Source organism: Mustelus asterias, unplaced genomic scaffold (genome assembly GCF_964213995.1).
Source record: "Mustelus asterias unplaced genomic scaffold, sMusAst1.hap1.1 HAP1_SCAFFOLD_1572, whole genome shotgun sequence".
Taxonomy (NCBI): Eukaryota; Metazoa; Chordata; class Chondrichthyes; order Carcharhiniformes; family Triakidae; genus Mustelus; species Mustelus asterias.
Window position 1 is genome coordinate 25,815 of NW_027591517.1, and position 18,706 is coordinate 44,520.

General features: G+C 50.7%; 1 protein-coding gene across 1 annotated transcript in view; it reads left to right on the forward strand.

Moving 5' to 3' along the window:
* Positions 1–256: 256 nt before the first annotated feature.
* The window catches only part of LOC144488445 (ciliogenesis and planar polarity effector 1-like), a gene marked incomplete at its 3' end in the record, with an annotated part of 57,597 nt that continues 39,147 nt past the window's right edge, over positions 257–18,706 (forward strand). The window contains exon 1 of the mRNA XM_078206515.1: positions 257–319. The remainder of the gene's footprint in view (positions 320–18,706) is intronic.

Genomic DNA, 18,706 nt, shown 5'->3' on the forward strand with positions numbered 1-18,706 from the left:
TCACCCACCCCCTCATCACCCCCTCACCCAACCCTTCATCACCCCCTCACCCACCCCCTCATCACCCCCTCACCCACCCCCTCATCACCCCCTCACCCACCCCCTCATCACCCCCTCACCCACCCCCTCATCCAGCCCCACATCACCCCCTCATCCAGCCCCACATCACCCCCTCCCCCTCCCCCTCCAGTTCTCGGTCCTCCCAGTTTCTCTCTGGTCCTCCCAGGGATTCTCTTGCTGCTCTCGGCTCTTTGGCGGTTGCTGGGCCACGGCTCCGCGCGGAGACTCCAACCGGCGGCGGCGGGACCCGGATGTGACGGTGAGCGGGAGCCGCGGCCCCGAGAAACTCCCCCCAAAACCCCCCCAAATACCCGGGAACCCCCCCCGAAATACCCGGGAACCCCCCCCCAAATACCCGGGAACCCCCCCCCCGAAATACCCGGGAACCCCCCCCCGAAATACCCGGGAACCCCCCCCCGAAATACCCGGGAACCCCCCCCCGAAATACCCGGGAACCCCCCCCGAAATACCCGGGAAATCCCCCCCGAAATACCCGGGAACCCCCCCCCCAAATACCCGGGAACCCCCCCCGAAATACCCGGGAAATCCCCGAGAAATCCCTGACCCCCCCCCCCCCCCCCCCGTGTTGCTCTGAGCAGCCACTGTTGGGGAGCAATGTAACCCAGTGAGAGAGGGGGAGAGGCGGAGGTTGGAGGGATTAGTGGGTAAATATGTAGGGATATGGGGGTAGGGCCTGGGTGGGATTGTGGTCGGTACAGACTCGATGGGCCGAATGGCCTCTTTCTGCACTGTAGGGTTTCTGTGATTCGATGAGAGGCGGGCAGCACTGAGCCTTGCACAACCCCACCACAAACCACCCTGAGCAACACCCAATATCACAACCCTCCCTCCCTCCACTCTCGCTGAATTAATCTACTCACCGCACTGTCACGAAATCAATCTTTTATTCAATTAGCTGCTTCCCTTTCTGCGTTTGCATTTTGCTCACAAGTCTATTTTATCAAATGCCTTTTGAAAATCCACCTCTGCCTTCATCAATCTGCTGCGTTACCTCCTGAAACACTCCAACAAGTTTGTTGAACCCAATTTTCCTTTAATGAATTCATGCCGCCTTTCCTTAATTATCCTGCACTTAGAACATAGAACATTACAGCGCAGTACAGGCCCTTCGGCCCTCGATGTTGCGCCGACCTGTGAAACCAATCTAAAGCCCATCTAACCTACACTATTCCAATATCATCCATATGTTTATCCAATAACCATTTAAATGCCCTTAATGTTGGCGAGTCCACTACTGCTGCAGGCAGGGCATTCCACGCCCTTACTACTCTCTGAGTGAAGAACCTACCTCTGACATCTGTCCTATATCTCTCACCCCTCAATTTAATGCTATGTCCCCTTGTGCTGGCCATCACCATCCGAGGAAAAAGGCTCTCACTATCCACCCTATCTAATCCTCTGATCATCTTGTATGCCTCTATTAAGTCACCTCTTAACCTTCTTCTCTCTAAAGAAAACAACCTCAAGTCCCTCAGCCTTTCCTCATGAGACCTTCCCACCATACCAGGCAACATCCTGGTAAATCTCCTCTGGACCCTTTCCAATGCTTCCACATCCTTCCTATAATGCGGCGACCAGAACTGTACGCAATACCCCAAGTGCGGCCGCACCAGAGTTTTGTACAGCTGCAACATGACCTCATGGCTCTGAAACTCAATCCCTCTACCAATAAAAGCTAACACACCGTACGCCTTCTTAACAACCCTATCAACCTGGGTGCCAACTTTCAGGGATCTATACACATGGACACCGAGATCTCTCTGCTCATCCACACTACCAAGTATCTTACCATTAGCCCAGTACTCTGTATTCCTGTTACTCCTTCCAAAGTGAATCACCTCACACTTATCCGCATTAAACTCCATTTGCCACCTCTCAGCCCAGCTCTGCAGCTTATCTATGTCCCTCTGTAACCTGCAACATCCTTTCGCACTGTCCACAACTCCACCGACTTTAGTGTCATCCGCAAATTTACTAACACATCCTTCCACGCCCTCATCCAGGTCATTTATAAAAATGACAAACAGCAGTGGCCCCAAAACAGATCCTTGCGGTACACCACTAGTAACTGAACTCCAGGATGAATATTTCCCATCAACCACCACCCTATGTTTTCTTACAGCTAGCCAATTCCTGATCCAAACCACTAAATCACCCTCAATCCCATGTGTCTGTATTTTCTGCAAAAGCTTACCATGGGGAACCTTATCAAACGCTTTGCTGAAATCCATATACACCACATCAACTGCTTTACCCTCATCCACCTCTTTGGTCACCTTCTCAAAGAACTCGATAAGGTTTGTGAGGCACGACCTACCCTTCACAAAACCGTGTTGACTATCCCTAATCAAATTATTCCTTTCTAGGTGATTATAAATCCTATCTCTTATAATCCTTTCCAATACTTTGCCCACAACAGAAGTAAGGCTCACCGGTCTATAATTACCAGGGTTGTCCCTACTCCCCTTCTTGAACAAGAGGACAACATTTGCTATCCTCCAGTCTTTTGGCACTATTCCTGCAGACAATGACGACATAAAGATCAAAGCCAAAGGCTCTGCAATCTCCTCCCAAGCTTCCCAGAGAATCCTAGGATAAATCCCATCCGGCCCAGGGGACTTATCTATTTTCACACTTTCCAGAATTGCTAACACCTCCTCCTTATGAACCTCAATCCCGTCTCGTCTAATTGCCTGTATCTCAGTATTCTCCTCGACAACATTGTCTTTTTCCTGTGTGAATAATGACGAAAAATATTCATTTAGCACCCCTCCTATCTCTTCTGACTCCACGCACAACTTCCCACTACTATCCTTGACTGGCCCTAATCTTACCCTAGTCATTCTTTTATTCCTGACATACCTGTAGAAAGCTTTAAGGTTTTCCTTGATCCTACCTGCCAAAGATTTCTCATATCTCCTCCTGGCTCTTCTTAGCTCTTTCTTTAGGTCCTTCCTGGCTAACTTGTAACTCTGAAGTGCCCTAACTGAGTCTTCACGTCTCATCTTTACATAAGTCTCCTTCTTCCTCTTCACAAGAGATTCAACTTCTTTAGTAAACCACGGTTCCCTCGCTCGACCACTTCCTCCCTGCCCCAATAATCACATTTTAATTTGATGTTTTTAAGTTTCCTTTGAACTTTGATTTCTGTTCGGGCTGTTCCCCCTCCTTTTTGGGGAGCTGCCCCTTTTACTTTGTCCTGCTTTAATCTGAGTTTGTTTACTTGGTTTGGTTTGACCTAAAAAGAGGACAGGTACATACTTATCAAGGACACGCAGCGGCTGTTCCTTGAACAAGCTCCACATTTCAATTGTGTCCATCCCCTGCAGTTTCCTTCCTCAACCTATGCATCCTAAATCTTGCCTAATTGCATCATAATTTCCTTTCCCCCAGTTATAACTCTTGCCCTGCGGTATATACCTATCCCTTTCCATCGCTGAAGTAAACGTAACCGAATTGTGGTCACTATCACCAAAGTGCTCACCTACCTCCAAATCTAACACCTGGCCTGGTTCATTACCCAGTAGCAAATCCAATGTGGCCTCGCCTCTTGTTGGTCTGTCTACATACTGTGTCAGGAAACCCTCCTGCACACATTGGACAAAAACCGACCCCTCTAAAGTACTCGAACTATAGCTTTTCCAGTCAATATTTGTAAAGTTAAACTCCCAACAGGGTGACCTCTCCTTTCCTGTTTCTAACCTCAGCCCATACTACCTCAGTAGACGAGTCCTCATCAAATGTCCTTTCTGCCACCGTAATACTGTCCTTGACTAACAATGCCACACCTCCACCTCTTTTACCACCTTCCCTGATCTTACTGAAACATCGGAACCTGCAACCATTCCTGTCCCTGCTCTATCCATGTCTCCGAAATGGCCACAACATCGAAGTCCCAGGTACCAACCCATGCTGCAAGCTCACCCACCTTATTCTGGATGCTCCTGCGTTGAAGTATACACACTTCAAACCACCTTCCTGCCTGCCGGTACACTCCTGCGACCTTGAAACCTTATTCATGACCTCACTACTCTCAACCTCCTGTACACTGGAGCTACAATTCAGTTTCCCATCCCCCTGCTGAATTGGTTTAAACCCTCCCGAAGAGCATTAGCAAATTTCCCTCCCAGGATATTGGTACCCCTCTGGTTCGGGTATAGATCATCACGTTTGTCCCACCTACCCCAGAGTGGGCCCCAATTATCCAGGTATCTGAATCCCTCCCTCCTGCACCATCCCTGTAGCCACGTGTTCAACTGCTCTCTCTCCCTATTCCTCTCCTCGCTATCACGTGGCACGGGTAACAAACCAGAGATAACAACTCTATTTGTTCTAGCTCTAAGCTTCCACCCTAACTCCCTGAATTTCTGCCTTACATCCCCATCCCTTTTCCTACCTATGTCTTGGGTGCCGATGTGAACCACAACTTGGGGCTGGTCCCCCTCCCCCTTAAGGATCCCGAAAACACGATCCGAGACATCACAGACCCCGGCACCTGGGAGGCAACACACCAACCGCGAGTCTCTCTCGTTCCCACAGAATCTCCTATCTGTCCCCCTAACTATGGAGTCCCCAGTAACTAATGCTCTACTCCTCTCCCCCCTTCCCTTCTGAGTAACAGGAACAGACTCTGCGCCAGAGACCTGTACCCCATGGCTTACCCCTGGTAAGTCGTCCCCCACAACAGTATCCAAAACGGTATACTTGTTATACAGAGGAACGGCCAGAGGAACAGTTTGACTGACTGTTGATTTTGTCCCAAACTATTGTTTCTGGAAACTTGCCTATCACTGAAGTCAAACACCTGGGGTTGCGATTCTACCCAAAAAGTTCTAAGTGCTGAATTTGCAGGAAACCTGGTGTAAATCCCGATTGTTTTTTCACTGGGTGTTCAGACTCGAATCTCCCACACTCTGCACTGCAGAGGTCACAATGGTGAATGTCATTAAAAGCTCGGGGCGGGGTGGCGGGGCCTATTCATGCTGGAGTCTGACAGTGCTGGAACTCTGCGCCTGCGCAGTGGCCCCCGTTCTGTCAGGTCCCCATTTGTTGGCCAGCTCGATCGCTAGCATTCCATTCCCGGGCCAGCCCAGATCCCCCCCCACCCTGTACAGGACTGCCCGATATTCCGGCTCCCCCCTCCAAGCAGTGATGACACCCCCTCCCGGCACAATCACCGGACGCCCCTCTCCCCTACTCTCCCCCAGCCCGCCCTAATCACTGGCTTCCTTCCAAAGAACAAAGAAAATTACAGCACAGGAACAGATCCTTCAGCCCTCCAAACCTGCACCGACCATGCTACCCGACTGAAGTAAAACCCCCTACCCTTCCAGGGACCATATCCCTCTATTCCCATCCTATTCATGTGTTTGTCAAGACGCCCCTTAAAAGTGTATCCATTTCCACGACCTCCCCTGGCAACGAGTTCCAGGCACCCACTACTCTCTGTGTAAAAAATCTGCCTCGTACATCTCCTTTAAACCTTGCCCCTCGCACCTTAAAGCTGTGCCCCTAGTAATTGACTCTTCCACCTGGGAAAAAGCTTCTGACTATCCACTCTGTCCATGCCCCTCATAATCTTGTAGACTTCTATCAGGTCTCCCCTCAACCTCCGTCACTCCAGTGAGAACAAACCAAGTTTCTCCAACCTCTCCTCATAGCTAAGGCCTCCATACTAGGCAACATGCTGGTAAATCTTTTCTGTACCCTCTCCAAAGCCTCCAAATCCTTCTGGTAGTGTGACGACCCGAATTGAACAATATATTTCAAGTGCGGCCGAACTAAGGTTCTATAAAGCTGCAACATCACTTGCCAATTTTTAAACTCAATACCCCGGCCGATGAAGGCAAGCATGCCGTATGCCTTCTTGACTACCTTCTCCACCTGCATTGCCACTTTCAGTTACCTGTGTACCTGTACACCCAGATCCCTTTGCCTATCAATACTCCTTAGGGTTCTGCCATTTACTGTATATTTCCTATCTGTATTAGACCTTCCAAAATGCATTACCTCGCATTTGTCCGGATTAAACTCCATCTGCCATCTCTCCGCCCAAGTCTCCAACTGATCTATATCCTGCTGTATCCTCTGATGGTCCTCATCGCTATCCGCAAATCCACCAACCTTTGTGTCGTCTGCAAACTTACTAATTAATCTCGTTACATTTTCCTCCAAATCATTTATATACATTACAAACAGCAAGGGTCCCAGCACTGATCCCTGAGGAACACCACTTGTCACAGCCCTCCATTCAGAAACACACCCTTCCACTGCTACCCTCTGTCTTCTTTGACCGAGCCAGTTTGTATCCACCTTGCCAGCTCACCTCTGATCCCATGTGACTTCACCTTCTGCACCAGTCTGCCATGAGGGACCTTGTCAAAGGCCTTACTGAAGTCCATGTAGACAACATCCACTGCCCTACCCTCATCAATCATCATTGTCACTTCCTCGAAAAACTCGATCAAGTTAGTGAGACGCGACCTCCCCTTCACAAAACCATGTTGCCTCTCACTAATACGTCCACTTATTTCCAAGTGGGAATAAATCCTGTCTCGAAGAATCCGCTCCAATAATTTCCCTACCACTGATGTAAGGCTCACCGGCCTGTAATTACCTGGATTATTCTTGCTACCCTTCTTAAACAAAGGAACAACATTGGCTATTCTCCAATCCTCTCATTTAATACCTCGCCCATTTAAGAACATAAGAACTAGGAGCAAAGGTAGGCCATCTGGCCCCTCGAGCCTGCTCCACCATTCAACAAAGGTCATGGCTGGTCTTTTTATGGACTCGGCTCCACTTACCCGCCCGCTCACCCTAACCCTTAATTCCTTCACTGTTCAAAAATTTACCTATGCTTGCCTTAAAAACATTCAATGAGGTAGCCTCAACTGCTTCACTGGGCAGGGAATTCCACAGAAGTGTGAAGAAGTTCCTCCTCAACTCAGTCCTAATGATAATGATGCAGCTATATAAGACCCTTGTCAGACCCCACTTGGAGTACTGTGCTCAGTTCTGGTCGCCTCACTACAGGAAGGATGTGGAAAAGATTGAAAGGGTGCAGAGGAGATTTACAAGGTTGTTGCCTGGATTGAGTGGCATGCCTTATGAGGATAGGCTGAGGGAGCTCGGTCTTTTCTCCTTGGAGAGACGTAGGATGAGAGGAGACCTAATAGAGGTATATAAGATGTTGAGAGGCATAGATCGGGTGGACTCTTGGAGGCTTTTTCCCAGGGTGGAAATGGTTGCTACGAGAGGACACAGGTTTAAGGTGCTGGGGGGTAGGTACAGGGGAAATGTTTGGGGTAAGTTTTTCACACAGAGGGTGGTGGGCGAGTGAAATCGGCTGCCGTCAGTGGTGGTGGAGGCAAACTCAATAGGGTCTTTTAAGAGACTCCTGGATGAGTATATGGGACTTAATAGGATGGAGGGTTATAGGTAGGCCTAAAAGGTAGGGATATGTTCGGCACAACTTGTGGGGCCGAAGGGCCTGTTTTGTGCTGTAGTTTTCTATGTTTCTATGTTAAATCTGCTTCCCCTTATTTTGAGGCTATGCCCCCTACTTCTAGTTTCACCCACCAGTGGAAACAACTTCCCTGCTTCTATCTTATCAATTCCCTTCATAATCTTATATGTTCCTATAAGATCTCCCCTCATTCTTCTGAGTTCCAATGAGTATATCCCCAGTCTACTCAGTCTCTCATAAGCCAACCCTTTCAACTCCGGAAGCAACCTAGTGAATCTCCTCTGCACCCCCTCCAGTGCCAGTATATCCTTTCTCAAGTCAGGAGACCAAAACTGTACACAGTACTCCAGGTGTGGCCTCACCAGCACCTTATACAGCTGCAACATAATCTCGCTGTTTTTAAACTCCATCCCTCTAGCAATGAAGGACAAAATTCCATTTGCCTTCTTAATTACCTGCTGCACCTGCAAACCAACTCCTTGAGATTCCTGCACAAGGACACCCAGGTCCCTCTGCACAGCAGCATGCTGCAATTTTTTACCATTTAAATAATAGTCCATTTTGTCGATGTTGTCGAGGAGAATACTGAGACACAGGCTAGTGGACTAGACGGGATTGAGGTTAATAAGGAGGAGGTGTTCGCAATTCTGGAAAGTGTGAAAATAGATAAGTCCCCTGGGCCAGATGGAATTTATCCTAGGATTCTCTGGGAGGCTAGGGAGGAGATTTCAGAGCCTTTGGCTTTAATCTTTATGTCGTCATTGTCTACAGGAATAGTGCCAGGGAGGCACGGTAGTGCAGTGGTTAGCACTGCTGCTTCACAGCTCCAGGGTCCCGGGTTCGATCCCCGGCTCGGGTCACTGTCTGTGTGGAGTTTGCACATTCTCCTCGTGTCTGCGTGGGTTTCCACCGGGTGCTCCGGTTTCCTCCCACAGTCCAAAGATGTGCGGGTTAGGTTGATTGGCCAGGTTAAAAATTGCCCCCTAGAATCCTAAGATGCGTAGGTTAGAGGAATTAGCGGGTAAATATGTGGGGGTAGGATCTGGGTGGGATTGTGGTCGGTGCAGACTCGATGGGCTGAATGGCCTCCTTCTGCACTGTAGGGTTTCTATGATTTCTATGATTTCTATGAAGACTGGAAGGATAGCAAATGTTGTCCCTGGAGGATAGCAAATGTTGTCCCCTTGTTCAAGAAGGGGAGTAGAGACAACCCTGGTAATTATAGACCGGTGAGCCTTACTTCTGTTGTGGGCAAAGTTTTGGAAAGGATTATAAGAGATAGGATTTATAATCATCTAGAAAGGAATAATTTGATTAGGGATAGTCAGCACGGTTTTGTGAAGGGTAGGTCGTGCCTCACAAACCTTATTGAGTTCTTTGAGAAGATGACCAAAGAGGTGGATGAGGGTAAAGCGGTTGATGTGGTGTATATGGATTTCAGCAAAGTGTTTGATAAGGTTCCCCACGGTAAGCTATTGCAGAAAATACAGAGGCATTGGATTGAGGGTGATTTAGCGGTTTGGATCAGGAAATTGGCTAGCTGTAAGAAGACAGAGGGTGGTGGTTGATGAGAAATGTTCATCCTGGAGTTCAGTTACGAGTGGTGTACCGCAAGGATCTGTTTTGGGGCCACTGCTGTTTGTCATTTTTATGAATGACCTGGATGAGGGTGTAGAAGGATGGATTAGTAAATTTGCAGATGACACTAAAGTCGGTGGAATTGTGGACTGTGCGGAAGGATGTTGCAGGTTAGAGAGGGACATAGATAAGCTGCAGAGCTGGGCTGAGAGGTGGCAAATGGAGTTTAATGCGGAAAAGTGTGAGGTGATTCACTTTGGAAGGAGTAACAGGAATACAGAGTACTGGGCTAATGGTAAGATACTTGGTAATGTGGATGAGCAGAGAGATCTCGGTGTCCATGTGCATCGATACCTGAAAGTTGGCACCCAGGTTGATAGGGTTGTTAAGAAGGCGTACGGTGTGTTAGCTTTTATTGGTAGAGGGATTGAGTTTCGGAGCCAGGAGGTCGTATTGCGTACAGTTCTGGTCGCCGCATTATAGGAAGGATGTGGAAGCATTGGAAAGGGTCCAGAGGAGATTTACGAGGATGTTGCCTGGTATGGTGGGAAGGTCTTATGAGGAAAGGCTGAGGGACCTGAGGTTGTTTTCGTTAGAGAGAAGAGGGTTAAGAGGTGACTTAATAGAGGCATACAAGATGATCAGAGGATTAGATAGGGTGGACAGTGAGAGCCTTTTTCCTCGGATGGTGATGGCTAGCACGAGGGGACATAGCTTTAAATTGAGGGGTGAGAGATATAGGACAGATGTCAGAGGTAGGTTCTTCACTCAGAGAGTAGTAAGGGCGTGGAATGCCCTGCCTGCAGCAGTAGTGGACTCGTCAACATTAAAGGCATTTAAATGGTCATTGGATAAACATATGGATGATATTGGAATAGTGCAGGTTAGATGGGCTTTAAATTGGTTTCACAGGTCGGCACAACATCGAGGGCCGAAGGGCCTGTACTGCGCTGTAATGTTCTATGCTGCAATTTTTTACCATTTAAATAACAGCCCATTTTGCTGTTCTTCCTACCAAAATGGATGACCTCACATTTACCAACATTGTACTCCATCTGCCAGACCCTCGCCCACTCACTTAGATTATCTATATCCCTTTGCAGACTTTCAGCGTCCTCTGCACATTTTGCTCTTCCACCCATCTTAGTGTCATCTGCAAATTTTGGCACACTACACTTGGTCCCCAACTCCAAATCATCTATGTTTCCTCTGGCTCCACACATAGATTGCCCCCCTTGTCCCTGAGTGGGCCAACCCTCTCCCTGGCTATCCTCTTGCTCTTTATATAAGTCTAAGAAGCCTTGGGATTTTCCTTAATCCTGTTGGCCAATGCTTTTTCGTGACCCCTTTTTACTCCTTGTTCAAGTTTCTTTCTTCTTTCCTTGTATTCCACACTTGCTTCGTGTGTTCCCAGCCTCCTAGCTTTGACAAATGCTTCCTTTTTCTCTTTGATTAGGCTCACAATAACTTTCGTTATCCAAGGTTCCCAAAACTTGCCATACTTATCCTTCATCCTGACAGGAATGTGCCGGTCCTGAATTCCTATCAACTTTTACTCTTGAAAGCCTCCCACATGCCAGATGTTGATTTGCCCTCAAACATCTGGCACCAATCTACATTCTTCAGTTCCTGCCTGATATTGTCGTAATTAGCCTTCCCCCAGTTTCATACCTGAACTTGAGGACGACACTCTTCTTTATCCATCAATACCTTAAAGCTTACTGAATTGTGGCCACTGTTCCTGAACTACTCCCCTACTGAATCATCCAGCCCCGATCGATCCCAATGCAGAGTGGCAGTGGGACCCTCCCACCCACATCAATCGTCCCCTAGGCCCCACCTCCTTGGCCCTCTGGGCATGGGCACTTTGCCCCGTAGGCATTGCCAGCGTACCCAGGCCCAAGGGGCACCATTCCCCCGCCACCTGACCCTCTGGGGGGCCCTGACTGCCCCTCCTCCCCTTCACTCCAGCGGGGTCTCCCGCTCGATCCCTGAAAGTGGGGAGCTACTCTAAACCCCACTGGAGGGTTGGGAGGTGCTATTGGACCCAGAGAATTCAGTCCCGGGCTTGATAATCACATTCAGATTACACTGAAATCAGATTAAAATTACTTTCCTGCTGTCCCGCCGGTTTCCAGTGTGGTCCCGACCACGCCGTATATCCATTGCTGGGAGATGCACGCGTGTCGGGAACATGTGCACGAATCCCGCGAATCAGCGTACGTGCGATTCTCCCAGCCCGACCCTCCAAACAATTAGTGGGTCGGGGTGGGAGAATTGTGGCCCTGGTCTATATATCCAGTGGTATTCAAAATTGTGAGAGGACTGGACAGAATAAATTGCTGTTCCCTTGGGGCGGGGGGGGGGGGGGGGATTGAGAACCTCAGGGCCCAGATTTGTTTGGCTAAAGAAGCAATGATGATAAGAGAAGAAGGATTTTCCTGCAGTGTGTTCTTAACGTCTGTGCACTGCCTGAGAGTGGTGGGTAACGCTTTCAGGAGCGAACTGGATTGTTATCTGAAAATGAAAAAAGATTGCAGCGCTACAGGGCAAAAGCAGGAGAGTGGCACCTGCTGAGTTCTTTTACAGAGCAAACACAGACAAGATGGGCCAAATGGCCTCAAGAATGCTGTAAACATTCTGTGATTCTAAACTCCAGAGGATGTTTCTTTGTACTTTCAGGGATGTGGGCATCGCTGCAAGGACAGCATTTATTGCCCATCCCTAGTTGCCCTTGAACTGAGTGTCTTGCTGGGCCATTTCAGAGGGCATTTAAGAGTTCACCACATTGCTGTGGCTCTGGAGTCACATGTAGGCCAGACCGGGTAAGGACGGCAGATTTCCTTCCCCATAGGACGTTAGTGAACCAGAGAGGATTTTATGACAATTTGTGATAGTTTTCTGATCACCCTATTACAGAAAGGATATTATTAAACGAGAAAGAATGCAGAAAAGATTTACTAGGATGCTATCAGGACTTGATGGTTTGAGTTATAAGGAGAGGCTGGATAGACTGGGACTTTTTCTCTGGAGCGTAGGAGGCTGAGGGGTGATCTTATTGAGGTCTATAAAATAATGAGGGGCACAGATCAGCTAGATGGTCAATATCATTTCCCAAAGGTAGGGGAGTCTAAAACTAGAGGGCATAGGTTTAGGGTGAGACAAGTTGGGCCCAAGGGCCTGTTTCCATGCTGTAAACCTCTATGGTTGGTCACTGGTCACAAGTGATGCGGGGAATGCAGGGCTGGCCAGCGATCAACTGGTCAGCAATTGGGAGGCCAGCAGACAGGGGCCACTGAGCCTATGTCCCTCAGCGCAAAGCTGCCGGCCCTGCCCCCTGATTTTCTGCATGATCCACGTGAGGATTCTCTGTGATGCACAGAATGTGGGAGATTAATTTTGAAACGCCGGCTGAAAAAACCAGCGTGAATTACCCCAGCTTTCACATGAATTCGACACTCAATTTTTTGGGAGAATCGCCCCAAAATATTTGTTTAAAATTTGAGCCATTTCCTCATTCTCCGTGCTGATTTCCCCATTCCCCGTTCTGATTTCCCCGTTCCTCGTGCTGATTTCCCCATTCCCCGTACTGACTTCCCCAGTCCGCATGCTGATTTCCCCAGTCCCCGTGCTGATTTCCTCATTCCCCGTGCTGATTTCCCCATTCCCCGTTCTGATTTCCCCATTCCTTGTGCTGATTTCCCCGTTCCTCGTGCTGATTTCCCCATTCCCCGTACTGACTTCCCCAGTCCGCATGCTGATTTCCCCAGTCCCCGTGCTGATTTCCTCATTCCCCGTGCTGATTTCCTCATTCCCCGTGCTGATTTCCTCATTCCCCGTGCTGATTTCCCCATATCCCGTGCTGACTTCACAAAGTCCCAAGCTGATTTCCCCATTCCTTGTGCTGATTTCCCCATTCCCCGTGCTGATTTCCCCGTTCGCCGTGCTGATTACCCCAGTTCCCATAGTGATTTCCTCAGTCCCCATGGCGATTTCCTCATTCGCCGTGCTGATTTCCCCGTACCCTGTGCTGATTTCCCCATTTTCCCATGCTAATTTCCCCATGCTAATTTCCCCATTCCCCATGCTAATTTCCCCATTCCCCATGCTGATTTCCCCATTCCCTGTGCTGATTTCCCCATTCTGATTTCCCCATGCTGATTTCCCCATTCCCCGTGCTGATTTCCCCATTCCCCGTGCTGATTTCCCCATTCCCCGTGCCGATTTCCCCATTCCCCGTGCTGATTTCCCCATTCCCCATGCCGATTTCTCCATTCCCCATGCTGATTTTCCCATTCCCCGTGCTGATTTCCCCGCTCCCCGTGCTGATTTCCCCACTCCCCGTGCTGATTTCCCCACTACCCGTGCTGATTTCCCCATTCCCAGTGCTGATTCCCCCGTTCCCCTGTGCTGATTTCCCCATTCCCCATGCTGATTTCCCTGTACCCCGTGCTGATTTCCCCATTTTGCTGATTTCCCCGTTCCCCGTGCTGATTTCCCCATTTTCCCATGCTGATTTCCCCGTTCCCTGTGCTGATTTCCCCATACCCTGTGCTAATTACCCTGTTCCCCGTGCTGATTTCCACATTCCCCATGCTGATTTCCCTGCTCCCGTGCTGATTTCCCCGTTCCATGTGCTGATTTCCCCGCTCCATGTGCTGATTTCCCCGCTCCCAATGCTGATTTCCCCGCTCCCTGTGCTGATTACCCCGCTCCCTATGCTGATTTCCCTATTCCTCGTGCTGATTTCCCCATTCCGCATGCTGTTCACAACTTGTGGGGCCGAAGGGCCTGTTTTGTGCTGTAGTTTTCTATGCTTCTATGTTTCCCCATGCTGACCTTCCCATTCGCCGTGCTGATTTCCCCAGTCCCCATGGTGATTTCCTCATTCCTTTGCTGATTTCCCCATTCCCGTGCTGATTTCCCTGTTCACCGTGCTGATTTCCCCGTTCGCCGTACTGATTTCCCCATTTGCCGTGCTGATTTCCCCGTACCCTGTGATGATTTCTCCATTCCCCGTGCTGATTTTCCCATTCCCCGTGCTGATTTCCTCATTCTCCTTGCTGATTTCCCCGTTCCCTGTGCTGATTTCCATTCCCCGTGCTGATTTCCCCATTCCCCATGCTGATTTCCCTATTCCCATGCTGATTTCCCCGTTCCCCATGCTGATTTTCCATTTCCCCATGCTGATTTCCCCGTACCTCGTGCTGATTTCCCCATTTTCACATGCTGATTTCCCCGTACCGCGTGCTGATTTCCCCGTTCCCCGTGCTGATTTGCTCATTCCCCGTGCTGATTTCCCCATTCCTTATGCTGATTTCCCCATTTCTTGTGCTGATTTCCCCATTCCTTGTGCTGATTTCCCCATTCCTTGTGCTGATTTCCCCATTGTGCTGATTTCCCCATTCCGCATGCTGAATTCCCCATTCCCCGTGCTGATTTCCCCGTACCCTGTGCTGATTTCCCCATTTTCCCGTGCTGATTTCCCCGTTCCCCAAGCTGATTTCCCTGCTCCCCGTGCTGATTTCCCCATTTCCCAAGCTGATTTCCCTGTTCACCGTGCTGATTTCCCCATTCGCCGTACTGATTTCCACGTTTGCCGTGCTGATTTCACTGTTCCCCGTGCTGATTTCCCCATACCCTGTGATGAATTCCCCATTCCCCGCACTGATTTCCCCGTTCCCCGCGTTGATTTCCCCATTCCCCGTGCTGATTTCCCCATTGCCCATGCTGATTTCCCTGCTCCTTGTGCTGATTTCCCTGTTCCCTGTGCTGATTTCCCGTTCCCCATACTGATTTCCCCATCCCCAAGCTGATTTCCCCATCCCCAAGCTGATTTCCCCATCCCCAAGCTGATTTCCCCATTTCCTGTGCTGATTTCCTCATTCCCCATGCTGATTTCCCCGTTCCACGTGCTGATTTCCCCATTCCCCTTGCTGATTTCCCCAATCCGCGTGCTGATTTCCATTCCCGTGCTGATGTCCCCGTTCCCCGTGCTGATTTCCCCGTTCCCCGTGCTGTTTTCCCCGTTCCCCGTGCTGATTTCCCCATTCCCCTTGCTGATTTCCCCAATCCCCGTGCTGATTTCCATTCCCGTGCTGATGTCCCCGTTCCCCGTGCTGATTACCCCGCTCCCCGTGCTGATTTCCCCGCTCCCCGTGCTGATTTCCCCGCTCCCCGTGCTGATTTCCCCGCTCCCCGTGCTGATTTCCCCGCTCCCCGTGCTGAGTTCCCCCGCTCCCCGTGCTGATTTCCCCTCTCCCCGTGCTGATTTCCCCTCTCCCCGTGCTGATTTCCCCTCTCCCCGTGCTGATTTCCCCTCTCCCCGTGCTGATTTCCCCTCTCCCCGTGCTGATTTCCCCTCTCCCCGTGCTGATTTCCCCATTGCCATGCTGATTTCCCTGCTACTTGTGCTGACTTCCCTGTTCCCTGTGCTGATTTCCCGTTCCCCATACTGAATTCCCCATTCCCCGTGCTGATTTCCCCATTCCCTGTGCTGATTTCCCCATTTTCCCGTGCTGATTTCCCCATTCCCTGTGCTGATTTCCCTGCTCCCCGTGCTGATTTCCCCCTTCCCCGTGCTGATTTCCCCCTTCCCCGTTCTGATTTCCCCCCTCCCCGTGCTGATTTCCCCATTCCCGGTGCTGATTTCCCCATTTTCCCATGCTGATTTCCCCATTCCCTGTGCTGATTTCCCCGCTCCCCGTGCTGATTTCCCCCTTCCCCGTGCTGATTTCCCCTTCCCCATGCTGATTTCCCCCTTCCCGGGCTGATTTCCGCACTCCCCGTGCTGATTTCCCCGTTCCCCGTCCTGTTTTCTCCGTTCCCCGTGCTGATTTCCCCGTTCTCCATGCTGATATCCCCGTTCTCCATGCTGATTTCCCCGCTCCCCATGCTGATATCCCTGTACCCACTGCTGATTTCCCCATTCTCCGTACTGATTTCCCCATTCCCCATGCTGATATCCCCGTTTCCAGTCCTGATTTCCCCGTTCTCTGCTTATTTCCCTGTTCCCCGTGCTTATTTCCCCAATCCTCATGCTGATATCCATGCCCCGTGCTGATTTTCCCGTTCCCCGTGCTGATATCCCGGCTCCCCGTACTGATTTCCCCGTCCTGTTTTCTCCGTTCCCCGTGCTGATTTCCCTGTTCTCCGTGCTGATTTCCCCGTTCCCCATGCAGATATCTCCATTCCCAGAGCTGATTTCCCCGTTCTCTGCTTATTCTCCGTTCCCCGTGCTTATTTCCCCAATCCTCATGCTGATATCCATGCCCCGTGCTGATTTCCCCGCTCCTCGCACTGATTTCCCGTTCCCCATGCTGAATTGCCCGTTCCCCGTGCTGATTTCCCCATTCCCCATGCTGATATCCCCGTTTCCAGTCCTGATTTCCCCGTTCTCTGCTTATTTCCTCGTTCCCCGTGCCTATTTCCCCAATCCTCATGCTGATATCCATGCCCCGTGCTGATTTTCCCGTTCCCCGTGCTGATTTCCCCGTCCTGTTTTCTCCGTTCCCCGTGCTGATTTCCCCGTTCTCCGTGCTGATTTCCCCGTTCTCCGTGCTGATTTCCCCATTCCCCATGCAGATATCCCCGTTCCCAGAGCTGATTTCCCCGTTCTCTGCTTATTTCCCCGTTCCCCGTGCTTATTTCCCCAATCCTCATGCTGATATCCATGCCCCCTGCTGATTGTCCCGTTCCCCATGCTGAATTCCCGGCTCCCCGTGCTGATTTCCCCACTCCTCGCACTGATTTCCCCGCTCCTCGCACTGATTTCCCGTTCCCCATGCTGAATTGCCCGTTCCCTGTGCTGCTTTCCCGTTCCCCATGCTGATTTCCCCATTCCCCGTGCTGATTTCCCCATTCCCCGTGCTGATTTCCCCATTCCCCATGCTAATTTCCCCATTCCCCGTGCTAATTTCCCCATTCCCCGTGCTGATTTCCCCATTCGCCGTGCTGATTTCCCCATTCCCCGGCCTGATTTCCCCATCCCCGTGCTGATTTCCCCATCCCCGTGCTGATTTCCCCGCTCCCCGTGCTGATTTCCCCTTCCCCGTTCTGATTTCCCCCTTACCATGCTGATTTCCCCGCACCCCGTGCTGATTTCCCCATTCCCCGTGCTGATTTCCCCGTTCTCCATGCTGATTTCCCCGTTCTCCGTGCTGATCTCCCTGGTCCCCATGCTGATTTCCCTGTACCCCATGCTCATTTCCCCGTTCTCCATACTGATTTCTTCGTTCCCCAAGCTGCTATCCCCATTCCCAGTGCTGGTTTCCCCGTTCTCTGTGCTTATTTCCCCGTTCCCCATGCTGATATCCATGCCCCGTGCTGATTTTCCCATTCCCCGTGCTGATTTCCCTGCTCCCCGTGCTGATTTCCCCGCTGCTCACTGATTTCCCCGTTCCCCATGCTGAATTGCCCGTTCCCCGTGCTGATTTCCACGTTCCCCATGCTGACTTCCCATTCCCAGTGCTAATTTCCCCATTCCATATCGTGATTTCCCCATTCCCTGTGGTGATTTCCCCATTCCCTGTGCTGATTTCCCCATTCCCTGTGCTGATTTCCCCATTCCCCGTTCTGATTTCCCCATCCCCGTGCTGATTTCCCCATTCCCTGTGCTGATTTCCTCGCTCCCCATGCTGATTTCCCCTTCCCTGTGCTGATTTCCCCCTTCCCGTGCTGATTTCCCCGCACCCCGTGCTGATTTCCCCGCACCCCGTGCTGATTTCCCCATTCCCCGTGCTGTTTTCTCCGTTCCCCGTGCTGATTTCCCCGTTCTCCATGCTGATTTCCCCGTTCTCCGTGCTGATTTCCCCGTTCTCCGTGCTGATTTCCCCGCTCCCCATGCTGATTTCCCTGTACCCCATGCTGATTTCCCCATTCTCCGTACTGATTTCTTCATTCCCCGTTCTCCGTACTGATTTCTTCGTTCCCCATGCTGCTTTCCCCATTCCCAGTGCTGGTTTCCCCGTTCTCTGTGCTTATTTCCCAGTTCCCCGTGCTTATTTCCCCAATGCCCATGCTGATATCCATGCCCTGTGCTGATTTTCCCGTTCCCCGTGCTGATTTCCCAGCTCCCCGTGCTGATTTCCCCACTCCCCATGCTGATTTCCCCGCTCCTCGCACTGATTTCCCCATTCCCCATGCTGAATGGCCCATTCCCCGTGGTGATTTCCCCATTGCCCGTGGTGATTTCCCCATTCCCTGTGCTGATTTCCCCATTCCCAGTGCTGATTGCCCCATTCCCCGTGCTCATTACCCCATTGCCCATGCTGATTTCCCTGTTCCTCGTGCTGATTTCCCTGTTCCCTGTGCTGATTTCCCGTTCCCCATACTGATTTCCCCATTTCCTGTGCTGATTTCCTCATTCCCCGTGCTGATTTCTCCGTTCCCCATGCTGATTTCCCCGTTCCCCGTGCTGATTTCCCCGCTCCCGTGCTGATTTCCCCGTTCCCCATGTTGGTTTCCCCGCACCCCATGCTGATTTCCCCGCTCCCCGTGCTGATTTCCTCGCTTTCCCATGCTGATTTCCCCATTCCTTGAGCTGCTTTTCCCATCCCCCATGCTTTCCCATGCTGATTT